This window comes from Ascaphus truei, chromosome 5 (assembly GCF_040206685.1).
Source record: "Ascaphus truei isolate aAscTru1 chromosome 5, aAscTru1.hap1, whole genome shotgun sequence".
NCBI lineage: Eukaryota > Metazoa > Chordata > Amphibia > Anura > Ascaphidae > Ascaphus > Ascaphus truei.
Genome location: NC_134487.1, coordinates 52,195,488 through 52,214,232, shown reverse-complemented (window position 1 = coordinate 52,214,232; position 18,745 = coordinate 52,195,488).

The following is an 18,745-nucleotide window of genomic DNA, read 5'->3' as shown; positions in this document are numbered from 1 at the left end:
TTTTGGTAATGGACAGTTACAAGCCCTGACTTAACAGAGTTCTGTGGATCTGGGCCGAAGTGGTTTCTAAAGTTGTGAGGTTCAATGTTTCGGTCCTCCAAATGGACCTTTATCAAGATATATTTATACTGGGATAATCTACAGATCTCTAGGACAAGAGGGAGAATTGGATAGGATGTTAGTAGAGGACATCGCTAAGATAGAAATTACAGTATAGAAGAGATACTCCATATGGAAGACTTTAGTCTGCCAGATATGTACTGGCATTTGTCTGTAGCAGGAATATCTTGAACTCTACACAAAGGGCATTTCTCAAGTAATTGGTTAGGGAACTCACTTGCAAGGAAGCAATACTGGATGTACTGTTATACATACAAATGGGGACGAATGTAACATCTGTAATTGTGGAATTAAGTTTAAGAGATCATTGTGACGATAGGCTCTGTCGGCCTTCCTTAATAAAGGGGGAGCCCATATGGTATGGGCTGAGAGTGTCAGCTCTTGTGTCCAAATGTTGGTTCTCTGTGTTTTAAAACTCCAATGCATTGTGTTTGTCCTGTGATTTAAACCCAGGTTGGTGACAAAAGGCAGTGTGAATTAGCATGTGAATTACATGTGGATTAGCATTTCCATGCCCCAGTTCAGATAGGGATTCAAAGCCCAAATCTCCCCAATTTATTTCCCTTATAAGTATAAGGTTCCCCAGAGTATATTCTGTAAGGAAGTGTACTTTATATTGTGTTTTAATGTTTACTATAAGGTTCTATACAGAAAGCACAGGCATATGGTTAATATGCTGGCTAGTTTGCATAGATTCCATAGTTCAAAGAGGAGAGGAATGGCAGAGGGGGGAAACCATTTGGCGAGCAGGATATTCAGATTGGGATGTCTTTGTTTTACTAGACACCACGGAGCCAGGGAAAAAGAAAACGGCTCTGGATGTCAGAACTGATAAGCAAGGTTTCTATTGGCAAGTTTTGAATTTATCCCTCCTATCAGGGAATGCGTAATTTCAATCCCTGCGTTAATTGGCTATTACTCTCCTCAATGATTTAGATAGGATTTCAGCCTATATAAGAGCGTGCTGTAAAAGCATCTCTCTCTCTTGTTCCTGGTGGAGGTCTGAAGACAAGCAGCCTCTGGCAGGCCTCTCCCTTCTGATGCTTCTGTGAAAGAGCTATTCACACCGGGAAGCATGGGGAGGCCTAGCCAGCAGGCTGGATTTCGGTCCAGGAGCCCAAGGTCCTATCAAGGTAAGCCTTTCCTGAACAGGCGCCTTGCAACTAGGAAAGGGTAGATCTCTTCCCCAGACCCCCGTAAGTGTGTATATTCTCTGTTTCTTGTATTTCTGTGTGTTTCCGAGGTCTTGTCCGAATAAACCGCAATTTATTTTACTGCCTGTTTTGCCTTGTGACTGATCCCTTAAATATAAATGTGAATTGGGCCTGGTCTCCCGTGACAGGCTTATTTTCTGGTGGCAGCGGTGGGATCATAGGGCTTTGCACTATAACTTCCTGCGGGGAATTATAGGACAAAGTGAGCTTGTGGATTGCAAGCTCTCAAAACAAGTAGTTTCGGAAAACACGCTATACAAAGCAGGGAATCACACTGTTCAGTGTCACTTAGGTTATTAGTGCCTGAAAGGAGAAGATGTGGTCCCCAACAGGAAGGTATGTGTCCTGGGATCATGCATCTGTGATTGGCCGGTGTGAGAAGTATGGGTTGCCTACCCATGGCAGACCCATGGCAGTCCTATGCCAGGACTTGGAGTGGTATGAAGCCCGCGGGGCTGACTGCACTCCTGGGGTAGTGGTCCTAGCCACTACCGGCGGGACAATGAGCCCGGAGAGCGAGCCCCTCAAGAGTGTCTTGGAGGGGGAACTCAACCCTCCTGTGGCTCCCCCTGAAGCCGTTCTCACCACGGTATGCGAACTGCTAACACTCTATGACCGGTTGTGTCCGAACGCGACGGTAAAGCAGAGGATGCAGTTCTGCCCAGTAGTAGAGTGCGTTGCGGGACGCATTGCCCTCCTCCCACCTAGGGAGAGGGCTGGAGCAACCTGGGCCGTGGTACTGAGCGCCCAGGCGGCAGATGGTGTGTCCACGGGGGCACAGTCCCAGAAGCGGGTCGTAACCCCCGCAGGAGTGCCAGTGAATCAGGCACTCCCCAGAGCTGACACTCTCCTCCGGGAGAGTCAGCTGAAGGCCAAGGTGGCAGAGGGAGTGATCAGCCATACTGATGCTGGGGATCTTGCCTCCCTGAAAGCCACCGTACTGGCTGAGGATGGTGCCACCCCGGCACCATGCCTCGTGGTCCCCGGAAGGGCGACCGGTGCTGCATCCACCCAGATGGTGGAGGGCTGTGTGTCCCACAAGACACAGCCCAAGCAGCAGGTCCAGAACTCCGCAGGTGTGCCGGTGGAGCTAGTGCCATCGGTAGTTGCACCCCCTCTAGTCTCAGAGCAGGGGAGGGAGCAGCTTAGCGCCAAGGGAGTTGCTGGAGAGGGCAGCTGCACTGAGTCCAGTGATGCTGCCCGCAGGGAAGCCTCTGTGCAGGCTGAGGGTACCACTCTGGTGCCCTGCCTTGGGTCCACCCCAGTGGGGGAGGACTGTGTGCCCGCGTGGGCACCGTCCCAGAAGCGGGTCGTAACCCCCGCAGGAGTGCCAGTGAATCAGGCACTCCCCAGAGCTGACACTCTCCTCCGGGAGAGTCAGCTGAAGGCCAAGGTGGCAGAGGGAGTGATCAGCCATGCTGATGCTGGGGATCTTGTCTCCCTGAAAGCCACCGTACTGGCTGAGGATGGTGCCACCCCGGCACCATGCCTCGTGGTCCCCGGAAGGGCGACCGGTGCTGCGTCCACCCAGATGGTGGAGGGCTGTGTGTCCCACAAGACACAGCCCGAGCAGCAGGCCCAGAACTCCGCAGGTGTGCCGGTGGAGCTAGTGCCATCGGTACTTGCACCCCCTCTAGTCTCAGAGCAGGGGAGGGAGCAGCTTAGCGCCAAGGGAGTTGCTGGAGAGGGCAGCTGCACTGAGTCCAGTGATGCTGCCCGCAGGAAAGCCACCGTACTGGCTGAGGATGGTGCCACCCCGGCACCATGCCTCGTGGTCCCCGGAATGGCGACCGGTGCTGCATCCACCCAGATGGTGGGGGGCTGTGTGTCCCACAAGACACAGCCCGAGCAGCAGGTCCAGAACTCCGCAGGTGTGCCGGTGGAGCTAGTGCCATCGGTGGTTGCACCCCCTCTAGTCTCAGAGCAGGGGAGGGAGCAGCTTAGTGCCAAGGGAGTTGCTGGAGAGGGCAGCTGCACTGAGTCCAGTGATGCTGCCTGCAGGAAAGCCACCGTACTGGCTGAGGATGGTGCCACCCCGGCACCATGCCTCGTGGTCCCCGGAAGGGCGACCGGTGCTGCATCCACCCAGATGGTGGGGGGCTGTGTGTCCCACAAGACACAGCCCAAGCAGCAGGTCCAGAACTCCGCAGGTGTGCCGGTGGAGCTAGTGCCATCGGTGGTTGCACCCCCTCTAGTCTCAGAGCAGGGGAGGGAGCAGCTTAGCGCCAAGGGAGTTGCTGGAGAGGGCAGCTGCACTGAGTCCAGTGATGCTGCCCGAAGGAAAGCCTCTGTGCAGGCTGAGGGTACCACTCTGGTGCCCTGCCTTGGGTCCACCCCAGTGGTGGAGGACTGTGTGCCGGCATGGGCACAGTCAGAGAAGCGGGTCTTAACCCCCGCAGGAGGGCCGGTGAATCGGGCACTCCCAAGAGCTGACACTCTAGTATCAGAGAGTCAGCTGAGAACAAAAGGAGCCGAGGGAGAAATCAGCCGCGCTGACGCCGGAGAGTGTATCCCCATGAAAGCCACCGTGCTGGCTGAGGAGGGCCCCACCCTGGGGCCCTGCCTCATGTCCACCCCAGTGGTGGAGGGCTGTGTGCCGGCATGGGCACAGTCCGAGAAGTGGGTCTTAACCCCCACGGGTGCGCCTGTGAGCCGGGTAGTCCCAGGAGCTGACACTCTAGTCCCAGAGTGTCAGTTGAGTGCCAATGTGGCTGAGGGAGAGATCAGCCATGCTGATGCTGGGGATCGTGCCTCCCTGCAAGCCCCCATGATGGAGGAGGATGGTGACACGCGGGTGCCCTGCCTCATGGCCGCCAAAATGGCGACCAGCTGTGTGCCAGCATGGCCACAGGCAGAGAAGCGGGTCCCAACCCCCGCCGGTGTGCCAGTGACTCAGGCACTCCCCAGAGCTGACACTCTATTCCCAGAGTGTCAAGTGAACACCGATGTGGCTGAGGGAGAGATCAGCCAAGCTGATGCTGGGGATCGTGCCTCCCTGCAAGCCACCATGATGGCGGAGGATGGTGCCACGCGGGTGCCATGCCTCATGGCCACCAAAATGGCGACCAACTGTGTGCCAGCATGGCCACAGGCAGAGAAGCGGGTAGTGACCCCCGCTGCAATTCCTGGTGCCCCCCGATCCAGTAACCCCAGTCTGGGGCAACGTTCCCCAGCTACAGAGAAGACGACCGGTGAGATGCTGTCCCCTGAACTCAAGCAGCCAGCAGCCGTGCAGCAGCTACAGGAAAAGACACAGTCAGCGATCCCTGCAGCCCCTGCCAGCGACACAGCTATGGAGCTTCCAGATGAGCAGCAGTCTACCGCCATCAGGCAGGAGGACCAACCGGTCCACAAAGATTTGTTTTTGCATCCAGGGGTCCCAGGCAATTGGCAGGCGATCGGCCTGGGGGTCCCCTGCAACAAGGTACTTCCTGGGCAGCCTGATAGGGTCTGGCCCAGGCACCGGTTCCCAGAGACAGGGGGACCGGTGATGGTACATAAAGAGGATGCTCTTGTGACCGCAGTCACAGAGAGCCACAGTTGGGCAGTTGCCCAGGCAGAGGTGCAGTCGTCACCGATGCCCACCAAATTTGTTTATGCTCCCCAACATTTGGAGCCCACATGCATGGAGGACCTCGAAGGGACCAGGCAGGTAAGTCAGACCATGCCCGACCAGTGTCCCCATGTTTATAATGTTCCCCACTGTGACCTTTTTTCTGACTGTGTGACAGACAGGGAACTACCGGAGCTCAGTGAGTGGTACCAGGAGATGGTGCAGGCAGATGCTGATTTGCCTGCGGACCATAGTAAGCGTTTTGCCTGGGTACCAGCCCCTGGGTCTCCTGCTAGTTCAGAGACAGCAAGGGGCCAGATAGGGGTTCCTTGGAGGTTTAGGGCAGGCTCCGTGGAGCAAGGGGAGACAGCTCCCCAGCTCGCAGCTCCCCTCTGGGAGTGGAAACGAGAGGCGTTAGGGAGACCGAGGGTCCCTGCTAAGGGTGAGCCAAGCAGGACCCAGTGTACTGATCGCCCGGTAGACCCCGGGGGTCAGCAGCCCCACCATCAGACTGAGTACAGTGTCTTGATGGAGAGGGAACGGATAGAGAGGGAGGTCAGGGACATACAAGGGTACTATAGGGATTTATTGACCCACTACAGTGTTCTAACTGACCCCCGGACTAAGGTGATTGACCAGAGGGCAGTGGTGCTGGCAGCCTGGTTCCCAGACAGTGGACCAGCATTTCAATGTCTGCAGCGGATCCTTGCCCTGTTGAACTTGGACAATGGAGGCAAGGGGTCCCAGCATGCTGAAGGACTTAACCAGCCAAATGGACTCCGTTTCTTCCTGGCAACCTCAATTTTTTCAGGCTCAGCAAGCCACCTGATGATGGTGACTGTCCTGGCGCCTTCATAATTGAGGGGGGAGGTGTGACGATAGGCTCTGTCGGCCTTCCTTAATAAAGGGGGAGCCCATATGGTATGGGCTGAGAGTGTCAGCTCTTGTGTCCAAATGTTGGTTCTCTGTGTTTTAAAACTCCAATGCATTGTGTTTGTCCTGTGATTTAAACCCAGGTTGGTGACAAAAGGCAGTGTGAATTAGCATGTGAATTACATGTGGATTAGCATTTCCATGCCCCAGTTCAGATAGGGATTCAAAGCCCAAATCTCCCCAATTTATTTCCCTTATAAGTATAAGGTTCCCCAGAGTATATTCTGTAAGGAAGTGTACTTTATATTGTGTTTTAATGTTTACTATAAGGTTCTATACAGAAAGCACAGGCATATGGTTAATATGCTGGCTAGTTTGCATAGATTCCATAGTTCAAAGAGGAGAGGAATGGCAGAGGGGGGAAACCATTTGGCGAGCAGGATATTCAGATTGGGATGTCTTTGTTTTACTAGACACCACGGAGCCAGGGAAAAAGAAAACGGCTCTGGATGTCAGAACTGATAAGCAAGATTTCTATTGGCAAGTTTTGAATTTATCCCTCCTATCAGGGAATGCGTAATTTCAATCCCTGCGTTAATTGGCTATTACTCTCCTCAATGATTTAGATAGGATTTCAGCCTATATAAGAGCGTGCTGTAAAAGCATCTCTCTCTCTTGTTCCTGGTGGAGGTCTGAAGACAAGCAGCCTCTGGCAGGCCTCTCCCTTCTGATGCTTCTGTGAAAGAGCTATTCACACCGGGAAGCATGGGGAGGCCTAGCCAGCAGGCTGGATTTCGGTCCAGGAGCCCAAGGTCCTATCAAGGTAAGCCTTTCCTGAACAGGCGCCTTGCAACTAGGAAAGGGTAGATCTCTTCCCCAGACCCCCGTAAGTGTGTATATTCTCTGTTTCTTGTATTTCTGTGTGTTTCCGAGGTCTTGTCCGAATAAACCGCAATTTATTTTACTGCCTGTTTTGCCTTGTGACTGATCCCTTAAATATAAATGTGAATTGGGCCTGGTCTCCCGTGACAATCATCAATCAGTGATATTTATTATAAAAACAGAGGTATGACATAGCACGCTGAAACTAAAGTTTTATATTTTCAGAGGGCTAACTATTCAGAGATGGAAATATATATAAGGGATTCTTTAACAGGGTGGAGGTATTTGAGTTGAGTGCAGGAGTCATGGGAAAAACTAAAAGATGCAATACTAAAAACAACATAACTTTGTATCAGGCAGATTACTAAAAGCACAAGGAAAATAAAACTGAAATGATTCTCAAAGGAGGTTACTGATCTTGTGAAGATGAAAAAGAATTTATTTTAGGAAATATAGGTAAAAGCAAAGGAAGGAGGACAGAGAATTCCAGGTTAGGCTAGGAAAATAATCAGATGGGAAAAGGTCCAAGCAAAAGAGAAAATAGTCCAGTCAGCAAAAAGGAGGGACAAAACCTTTTTTAAAGTATATAAATTAAAAAATGAAACAAAAGGAGGAATAATAAGACTAATGACAGTGGAGATGCCGGAAGAAGCCGCTAGGTGACAAAATGCATGTTGGATTAGATGCGTAATGTCAGCTAATAAATAAACACATAAAAAAATCATCATGGGTCAATTTTCTAAACAGCATTAAATAATTTTAATTGACTGCATGGAAAAAACATATTACATTATGAAATTGTAGCTTTAAATTTGAAAGCCTTTTAATAGCTCTTAATATCTGGATGTTTCAACAACCAAAACGTAGTATCACAAAATCCTCACATTTCTAAGTGTTGTGGCTATCTAGCTAACAGTTGTTGGCTTATTTTTAAAGTGATGTAAATGTATTTAGAACTGTATTCATGTCAATGTTTAAAAAAAAAATTGTTCCTTGTGCTATCATTTTGTCTTCATAATGGATTTGTATTAATCGAAGAGGATTACTGGGATTTATTTTTTATCTTCTCTGTATTCAAGGTTTCAAATCTTTGTCTATTATAAAAATAGTGTAATAATATGATGCAAGAATCTGATATTTATCAAGCTTCTTTTGTAACAGTAAGCTTGCAATAATACAAAAAGAAATTAAGAACTCTAATGACTTTTTAACCATAGTGATCATCTGTTTAATAAATACGAGTTGTGTATACATAATCAGCCCTAAATAGGAGAAAGATGGGAGTTGCAGAGATAAATAGAGAAGAGAGAAGGTAACAGAGAAGGTCAAACAATAGAAAAGAAGAAAGGATGCATCATCCATCCACACAATCCTTTAAGTCTAGTCACCCCTTTGGACACATGCATGTCATCACAATACAGTCACATGATTGTCTGCTTCACTGGATCATCATTGATCCTTCCCCTATACGTCTATCTGTCTATCTATCTATCTGTCTATCTATCTATCTATCATCAAAAACAAATAGACGATACAGTTCTGTGGCTAACAAAATGCTTTTATTTGTGCAAGCTTTCGAAATACACTGATCTCTTCTTCCGGCGGTGCTACAATGAATAAAGCAAAAAAAGGGTTTTTACTTTAAAACAGTGCATACTGGAATGTGATCTGTGATTAAAGCTTATCCCTCCCCCTGTGCAGAAAAACATATATATATATATATATATATATATATATATATATAAAAGTATACATTACCGCATAGCAGCAAAAAGGGAGACAGCACTCAGGTGAATGAAAATAAATGTATTAAATACAGCACATAACTCCAACGTTTCGATCCCACAGGGGGATCTTCCTCAGGGTGGTGCAACAGACACAGGACAGTGAGTGACTTATATACCCCAACACCCAAGTGACATAAACATCTCCACATCATCAGAAAGCATCATCATCGGGCGACAAAACAGCTGTGCATAATACAATTTAATTAGATCATGCTCCAACTCCATGTCTGTACTCCTATTGGGGAATCCAAGTCACATGATCAAACCCAAGCTGTCAGTGTCATTGCATGTAAACAAACTGATGCTGCATCAGCAGGCCCGGTTTTCAAGGCAACAACATGTGTGCTCAACTCTTTAAAGGCAGCAGACACCGGTGGTTGTCATGTGTACTGCACGTGTATAGATACACCACTGCAAATGTGTATGTGCTGTAGCAGTGATGAATTTACTTCTAAACAGCACCTAAGAATAACAGATACTGGCATGCGTATATCAGTAGAATCCTATGACAGATAGAACCCGCTGTAATCCCAGTCGGGTAACCCATAATAAACCTGTCGGCGTCACATGCTGCATGGATATACATAGGTTGCTAGTTAACCCCTAGTATACCAGTACTGCTAAAGACACAAAGTGCGATCAAATAAAGGAACATACTGTCTGTAGAACTACATAAATATACAATATACGGACCTGCAAAAATGTGGAATAAAGAACACCCAATACACAGTGAGGGTAAAGTGAAGAGAACCGGGAGGGGAAAATAAAATCAATGGAAGAAGCTGAACGACAAGAATATACAAGCTGTAGTAAAATATACTGTATAATAAATGCCTTTTACATAATCATTTTGAACTACGCTGATCCATGTATACATACAGTTGATGTTGAACAGTAATAATTACAAAAAATTACAAAAAATTACAAAAAACAACCCAAGTTCATGTCCTCATTCAGGCCTTTGGGGGCCATAGAATCCAGTCTGTGAATCATCCTCGCCTCAAGCTGGAGCAAAAGCCTGTGTCTATTTCCTCCCCTGGTTGGAGTATGGGCTTGTACAACGGGCATACAACGAAAGGTGGCTAAGCTGTGCTGTTTAAGCTTAAAGTGCCTTGCCACTGGTAACAGCTTAAGATCATCAGAATTGGTGGGGTCAGCAAGGGCCTTGCGTATTGTGGAACGATGCATTGCTATTCGTTCCTTAAGCATACGCGATGTCTTGCCCACGTAAAGAAGCCCACAGGGGCATTTGATAATGTAGACTACAAATTTTGAGTCACAATTGAGAAAATCCACAATTTTAATTGGATAACCTTTATGCGGATGCATAAAAGTGTTGCCCAGCATTAAATACTGGCAATTTACACAACCTCTACACTTGTGCACCCCGGAGCTTTTGTTAGCCAGGTCGTTTTCGCTGCATATTTATCCACTGGGTCCGCCTTTATGAGGTAATCCCCCACATTCCGACCCCGCCGATAGCAAAAGAGGGGTGGGGACTCAAAATGTTTTCCGATACGTTTATCATTCGCCAAAATGTGCCAGTTTTGCTTTATACTGCGTTGTATCTGGCTTGAGGCAGTACTATATGTTGTTACTATGTGAAACCGATCATTTTCAATGGTTGTCACCGTAGGTTTCAGTAGATCACCCCTTGTTGGTAAACGTGCTTTGGCTAATGCTTGATCAATTTCTGTCCGATCGTAGCCCCTCTCTCTGAAGCGATCTGCCATTTTCTGTAAAGCTGCTTCAACATGCGTAGGATCGCTTGTAATTCTCCGTACCCGGAGCATTTGTGAAAAGGGGAGTCCCCTCTTTAGAGGGGGAGGGTGATGACTCTGAGCGTCTAAGAGAGTATTCTTATCTGTGTCCTTTGTATGTATTCTAGTACACAATACATTATTTTCCTTGTACTGTATACCACGGTATCCAGGAACACTATATTAGTGGCACTGTACTGGTACGTGAAGCGTATGTTTGATGGTATGAGATTCACATAATGAATAAATTCCAACAGATCATGTTCGCCCCCACCCCACAGGAGGAACACATCATCGATGAATCTAGCATAATATAAAATAGACTCAGCGTGTGGAGAATCATGTAGAAGGTGTGTCTGCTCATATGTGTCCATATAGATATTCGCATAAGATGGGGCCATATTAGACCCCATAGCAGTTCCCATGAGTTGGAGATAGTACGTCCGTTCGAATCTGAAGTAATTCTTATGTAATATAAGATCTATGAGAGTCATAAGGAACTCTGATGGAGGACCATCTCCTCGGCCGGTACTGTGTAGATGGCTCCTGACAGCTTCCATCCCCTCCTGGTGGGGGATGTTAGTGTACAAGCTTGACACGTCAAGTGTCACAAGCAGGACATCTGTTAAATCCAATGTTAGTGCTGACAGTTTAGTTATGAAGTCCGTAGTATCTTTAATATATGATGACATCTGTAGGACCATAGGCTGTAGGTGAAAATCAACAAACTGTGACAGTGGGTGGCATAGTGATGACCGCGCCGAGATTATTGGTCTACCCGGCGGTGCTATGAGAGATTTATGTACCTTAGGCAAGGTGTAGAGTACAGGCATAATCGGAAAGTCAGTGGTCAAGAATTTAGCCAAATCCTCTGAGATCCAGCCATTATTTAGTCCCATTGTGATAATTGAATCCACCTCACGCTTATATACCGCTGTAGGATCTGCGGTTAGCTTTTTATAATGGTCCTGGTGGGCGAGTTGACCCAGAATCTCATTGCGGTAATAGGAGTATGGCATTATTACAATGCCTCCCCCTTTGTCCGCAGGCTTGATGATAATTTCCCTTCTGTTGTTAAGGGATCTTAATGCCAGACGCTCACTCTTGGTGAGATTGTGATAGCTAATCTGACGGTTCATAACTCGTGGTTTAGTATTTGATTCAACCAGTCCTATGAAGGTGGAAATGCTATGATTAGTAATCTGCGGATCAAAAACACTTCTGGGTCTGAATTTCTTAGTATCCGAATAGACGCTCAATCCTCTGCCAGTGGTAGCAGACTCATCTCTCTTGCAGAAAAAGTCTTTCAATTTCAGCTGACGGTGCATCCTGTATAGGTCTACTTCCCAGTCAAAGGGCTGTTGTGCGTTAGTGGGAACAAAAGAGAGCCCTTTATGGAGTACCGCCACCTCTGCCGGGGTGAGGGTATAGTCCGATAAATGAAAGATTACCGATTCTGTGTTCTTCCCCTCGCCCCTTTCGTCTTCGACTCTCGTGGTAGAGACCTTTGATTTCCAACCGCCCCTCCGGATTGGTCCCCGGCGTCTGAATCTGGTAACGGTGGTTTCTTGCCGAGATTCTGTGGTATTGCTAAAAAAGGTTCAGTAGTGGTGTTGTCCTGGGTGTCAGATAGGTCCGTGTCACTGGTATTATATCTTGACCCTCCAAAAGCTGCCTTTCTGGATTTGGAATAGTATCTCCTTTGCCCTGGTCTACCCTGAGTGCTGTCACTAAGCCCCAAAAGCCATTTATACACTTTGCGTTCTTTATAATCAGATTTGACCTGCTTCAACTTATCCCGTTTGTATTTGATAAGGTTGGCCCTGTGTAGGTCAACTGCGGTCTGGAGTTTGTCAATCCAATTAGTTGAAGAGTCTGATTCCAGAATGTGTCCGTGTTTGTCCTTGATGTCAGCAATGTCCTGTATAATTTTCGTTATTTCCTTCATGGACTGTTCAATAACCAGCAGGGTCAGGTCAAAGGAGCATTTATTTAAAATGGCCACCCACTTCTTACAGAATTCCGGATCCGTGCGTCCAATCGTAGGTTGGTTTTTTATCCGAAAACCAAGGGGAAGGAGTTTCTCCTTGTGGTAATGAGATAGCGTTACAGCATGAAGGTAGAAATCCACTTCTCTCTTCTTTAAACGTATTAGATCATTATAAACATCAGAGGGTTTCTCCGGTCCAAAAACAGCATCAACTGATTCTGTATAGCGTATTTTGGCTACATCTGCATCCGTGTAGCCTAATGTTTCAGAAAGGTCAGCAAATATTTCAGCTGCGTCAGCAAATTCTTCCATATCTAACAGTCCTGAGCCTCAAAGTAGTGGTATATGATCAATAATGAAAAAGCAGCTGATAAGCCGTAATGTACACACTATGGGTGCACAGTGCATAAATAGAATATGTGATAAAAAATCACTGGCACTCCAATAGAAATTCAATAATGAATAGGTGCATGTCCCATATAAATAATAAAAGTATACATTACCGCATAGCAGCAAAAAGGGAGACAGCACTCAGGTGAATGAAAATAAATGTATTAAATACAGCACATAACTCCAACGTTTCGATCCCACAGGGGGATCTTCCTCAGGGTGGTGCAACAGACACAGGACAGTGAGTGACTTATATACCCCAACACCCAAGTGACATAAACATCTCCACATCATCAGAAAGCATCATCATCGGGCAACAAAACAGCTGTGCATAATACAATTTAATTAGATCATGCTCCAACTCCATGTCTGTACTCCTATTGGGGAATCCAAGTCACATGATCAAACCCAAGCTGTCAGTGTCATTGCATGTAAACAAACTGATGCTGCATCAGCAGGCCCGGTTTTCAAGAGTTGAGCACACATGTTGTTGCCTTGAAAACCGGGCCTGCTGATGCAGCATCAGTTTGTTTACATGCAATGACACTGACAGCTTGGGTTTGATCATGTGACTTGGATTCCCCATTAGGAGTACAGACATGGAGTTGGAGCATGATCTAATTAAATTGTATTATGCACAGCTGTTTTGTCGCCCGATGATGATGCTTTCTGATGATGTGGAGATGTTTATGTCACTTGGGTGTTGGGGTATATAAGTCACTCACTGTCCTGTGTCTGTTGCACCACCCTGAGGAAGATCCCCCTGTGGGATCGAAACGTTGGAGTTATGTGCTGTATTTAATACATTTATTTTCATTCACCTGAGTGCTGTCTCCCTTTTTGCTGCTATGCGGTAATGTATACTTTTATTATTTATATGGGACATGCACCTATTCATTATTGAATTTCTATTGGAGTGCCAGTGATTTTTTATCACATATATATATATATATATATATATATATATATATATATATGTATATATATATATATATATATATATATATATATATACAGTGGTTGACAAATCACCAAAAATCTACTCGCCACACAAAAAAATCTACTCGCCACCTAGTACCAAACGTGTGCTGCTTGGGCCAATATTTACTCGCCCGGGAGTTAAATCCACTCGCCCGGGGCGAGCAAATGTATAGGTTTGTCGAACACTGTGTATATATATATATATATATATATATATATATATATATATATATATATCACGGATACTCATCATCATATTTAATTGTATCACTATATAATATCATTTTTTCTGTTTTTCTTATGTCAGAATATGGATACACAGCACACTCACTTGTTCATTTTGGGTTATACTTCAGTAAACCCAATTTATATCCCAGACGCTGAATACATAATTTGGGATTAATTCATTTTACAAGTCGCATCACATAGACATCTCACATGTTATTGGTCCATTCTCTACTCAGATCTGTATGAACAACATTTTGATCCTGATCAATATAGATAGATTTTCCCCATCCTCCTTCCCCCTCCTTCTCCCCTACCCCTCCTATCCCTGTATTCAACTTATACACCTTTTTCACCAGACTATTTAATCTTGAGGATTCAGTTCTGAGACCAATTAATCACATCCATCAAACATCCCAAGCATTTTATGCCTGACTGCCAAACTGGTCGGCCAAAGACTCAATTTTACATACATCTGTAATAGACACCATTGTGGCCTCTCCTAATAATATCAAGATGGAGACCACCTATTTATTAAATAGAGACAACAGGGAAATTAATTTCCAGGTATACAGTTTTAAATATAACATATATATATATAAATTGCCCGTTTTGACTATTAGAGGCGGACCAAAAGTTGTTCAGTCACTCCTACTTTACCACATGCACTTCTGGAATTAGAACATAGGAGATCATTACACTTACAGTATTAGATTAATGTAATAAATACACCAGAAAAATCAATCACTAACTACCTACATTATCCCTTCATCTCATCCTTTCATAGTGATGTTCCTATCATGGCACACTAAACATTCACCTGAGATTGCCTTTCTGGGGAGACTTTTTCCAGGGAGCAAATTTTCTGTTATAAAATACAGGGATATTTAATAACACAATACAATAATTATTACTATTATCACTAAATATAGGCAATTTTACCAAAGTAATTCTGTTTCTTACTTCTCTGAGCTTGTAGCTCTCCTGCTGTGAGAGTTGGTGATCTGACTCGCTATACTTCGTGGGACTGAGTTCAACATTGGGTTAACTTTCTGATATCAGCCCAGAAATCTAACCACACCTCTAACGGGATGGATATATAAAGACTGGGTAGTGAGTAACTGTTCATCCTCCTCCCCAATGAAGCGTGAGTAGCTACGTGAAACGTGCACTGTAAGAAGAATTGACATCTGACATCTTCAGGCGAGTGGACCGTGTGGGTATGGTATATGGGGAGAAGAAACAGCAGATATAATCATGGTTCTATGATCATACCGATAATATAAATCTTATGAGACACACTTAACTTTAAATGCAGTGTTGTTTCTGTAATAAGTGCAGTTTGATCTATTTGGAACTTTTCACAACCAGAGGTTTTTTATTTTGTTTTTCCACCGGGAATATTTTTATATATATCTATATCTTTTCCACCGTATATGTGCTGGTTTATTGTACACTATATTTGATATTGCATATACATTTTTTCTTTTATCTCTAAGACATACTGTATAGGGTGTTAGCGCTTTCCTTTCTTTTCCCATGCGAAATGTGTGTCGGGTTTTTATGACGTCACTGGTGACGTTCATTGGCGAGGTGGTGCAGCCTGGAGCTCCCCGACTGAACGGCTTGTATCTCAGTCTTTTGCCTACTATTCAGTCAAGCTTGTTATACGTACATTGTGTGGATGTGACTACACTTGATTGAAGTGGGATCTCTGCTACTCTATAGATCTCTATCATAGAGAAGTTACAACAGGGTAGACACAATAAGGAAACATCTAATATCCCCCTCAAAAGGGGATACATATGAATGAGAGACCTGCTTCTTACCCATGTCGGAGACTACAAACCTTTAATCTAAACAGAGAATCTACCTATCTGGGACTTTATCGTCTAATCCACAGCAGACTGATAGCTGTGATCACTGTATGTATAGACACCTTCCCCTGTACCAATGATGCCGCTATTTACCAAATGCTTAGACTCATAAATAATTATCTATGTACCACCATAAAGTGATCCACATTTCTTTACACTAGTGGCTCTATGATATATAGCGACACTCCCCATATTTACACATATGTATTGGGGCTTCTCAAGGGACAAGGCTGCATCAACGGCACTACTACTTGTTAGTGCTCACGACTAAACATGTACCAACATAGTTCCAAATAGTGAACTGCATCTTATTATATTGGTAATATTATGTGCTACACATGAATATGTGGAGTGACGTCTTGCAAATCCACATATGCGTACATGATATATCATCAGAGTGACCTTCATTCATAATCTCTATGGGATATTGACATGGACATATGATAATTGTACTAATCTGAGCCTGTGGAATATAAATATGCTCCATATTCTAACCGGTATTCCACCTCCCCACCAGGGATTTTAATATTATCTATTCACTGTATATAATATGTTCACTATTGTGTGCTTTTATGATGTAATAACACTTTGTTATTTTATACCTAGCATTTTTGGAGACCAATAGTAGAGGTATCCCAGTAATAAGTTACTGGGTTACTCATCATTTGTGATGGCCTTACAAGAGATACTGGTATCCCTAGACAGATAATGTCCTACTTTTCTCCCTCAGCTGGTTTTTCACCATTATCTCCTAGCTTACAATGCTTCCACTGCAGCCAGGGATTCTGGGAAATGACATGCAAATGGGCACACAGTGTCACCTTTTGCTTCAAATACATTTTAACATGGACCCCATATAAGCTTATGTCTGCCGCAATACACAGCATTTCAGCTGAGCCTGGGTTAAAGAATTGAATACCAGAAAAAATGTGCGCAAAAAGCACTATAAATTTTAATATATGTGACAAATAATAATCAAGTGACAGAGATGAATGTGGGAAAGGATATCCTTAATTTACCGTGTGCAGCTCATGTGAGGACTTTTACAACTGCTCTGAGAGAAATAAAACAAATGACACAGTGCAATCAGGCACAGGGAATAATATGTGCAGCACAATACTAGTGAAATGAATGTGTTAAACACAGATGGTGCTCAAAACAGTGAATCAGGACCTACACACATTAGGTGGGTAGGATTCAAACGATAGATGAATCCTTAACAGTACGTAGCTTGCAAAGATGATCATGATGAATACATGAAAGATAAAATGAAAGAGAGAAGTGCATAGTATAATACTGTATTGAATTAAAATACACAAAGCTGTGCAGGTTACACTCACAATTAGCCCACAGGCTAAGCACAGAAAGACCACAGACCCCTTGTTCAGGGCTGCATCAGGGAGAAGATGAACAGAGAGAAGAAGGGAAGATGACTGCTTGTTCCAGGCCTCAACAGGGAGGGCCCAGCGTATGTTTCCCTATGAACTCTGAAATGCGCAATACAACTAACTCAGCAAACAGTTGTTTTTTTTGCCAAACAGAAATGTTCTAATGATTGTCGAAGTCTCATTTGTGTCAACAATAATCAGGCAATATCTCATTATTGTAACAGTTTTGCAAAAAAGAGCAACTTCCTTAATCATATCAAACTTGTAGGTAAGGTTACTGATCAGATAGTTTAATGATGTACAAATCTTATTTGTTTATTAGTAAACTAGGAAAACACAATATTTGATACTGTTTTGTTGAATGATCGAGTAAACTTAATTCCTTTATAACACGGACTGAAACACGGGAAAACAAACTTTGAAACGCCATCAATTTGTGTATTTTGTCAAAAAAATGTCTTAGTATTCTCAAACTTAAGTAACGGTAATGTTTGGCCAATTTAATTCTGACACTATTGTGTGCTATTATTTGAACCTGTAAATAAGACTTGTTTCTACTGAGTCTAGGCAACGACAACAAAGTGTTCCAGAAAAGCGTCTATTGTCTATTGCGATGATCAAACACGGTCTTGAAGTCAAACAAAAATGTAAATATTGAATATCACTTTGTAGACGGACGTTCACAGAGGTACGCAATTAGGAGGCATCATAATGTGAAATTATAATAGGCTTTATCGTGCCTGTTCCTTTTCATCAGGAAAATTATCCAAACACAGGGGGGGGGAACAAAGCTTCCATTCACTTGGGAGTATTTCTAGTGAAACACTATGCAATAATTCACATCTCCCTTAGTCAAGCAGTTCTCGCAGCCCCAAAACATATAACATGAAATAAGCAGATATAAGCAGTCTCTTAAGAATAAAAGTCATATCTGTTTCTTGGAGGGAAAATCTCACTTCCTGGTTCAGCTTCAGGTGTAGTAGTTTTCCCTGTGTCTTGAAAATCAGCTCTGCTGTGCAGAGCTCAAGACCGGTCAGCTCCAGAGATGGGTGTTCTTTTAGTCAGTCTCTCCTGTGAGACTCAAAAACACTGCTCTGTCTCCAAAGGTCAGCTCTTAGTCAGAGCTAGGGAGGAGTTACTTCCTGTCTGAACAGACAGGTTTTTGTAAGCAATCTAATCAGGCAGGTGGTGTTTAGTAATTAACTACCACACTGCTAGATTAAAGGCACATTACTGAACAGGGATAAGTCCCCTGTTACATACCTCCCCTGTTTGTGGGAAGCTCGGGCTTACCACGGCAAAAGCCCATCCTTCCACTCTCATTCTAGATATCTCTGTGACTTGAATGAGAGTGGATGGAGGAAGAGAACCCTCTGTCCCGCTGGGATTGGAGCCCTTTCTCCAGTTTATTTTTGTCTCCTCCCGAAGATGCTTGAGATCAGCACTCCTCAGTCGCTCGAGGAGGACATTTTCCACGTAAAGTCTTTTTATCGCGTGCGCAGTCTTGAGATTTCTGTTGCGTCGGGCACTCCTCTTTTTGTAGACAAAGTGTATGGCAACAGTTGTAGAGCAGTTAGGACTAGCCCTTAGAGTTTTCTGCTCTTCTCCACACCACAGAGTCGCCAGTTCACCTACTTTGGGACTGAGTTGCACCTCCACCTCCTTTTCCAGAGAACGTCCTATTTTTTCAGCTTCCTCAGCTAAG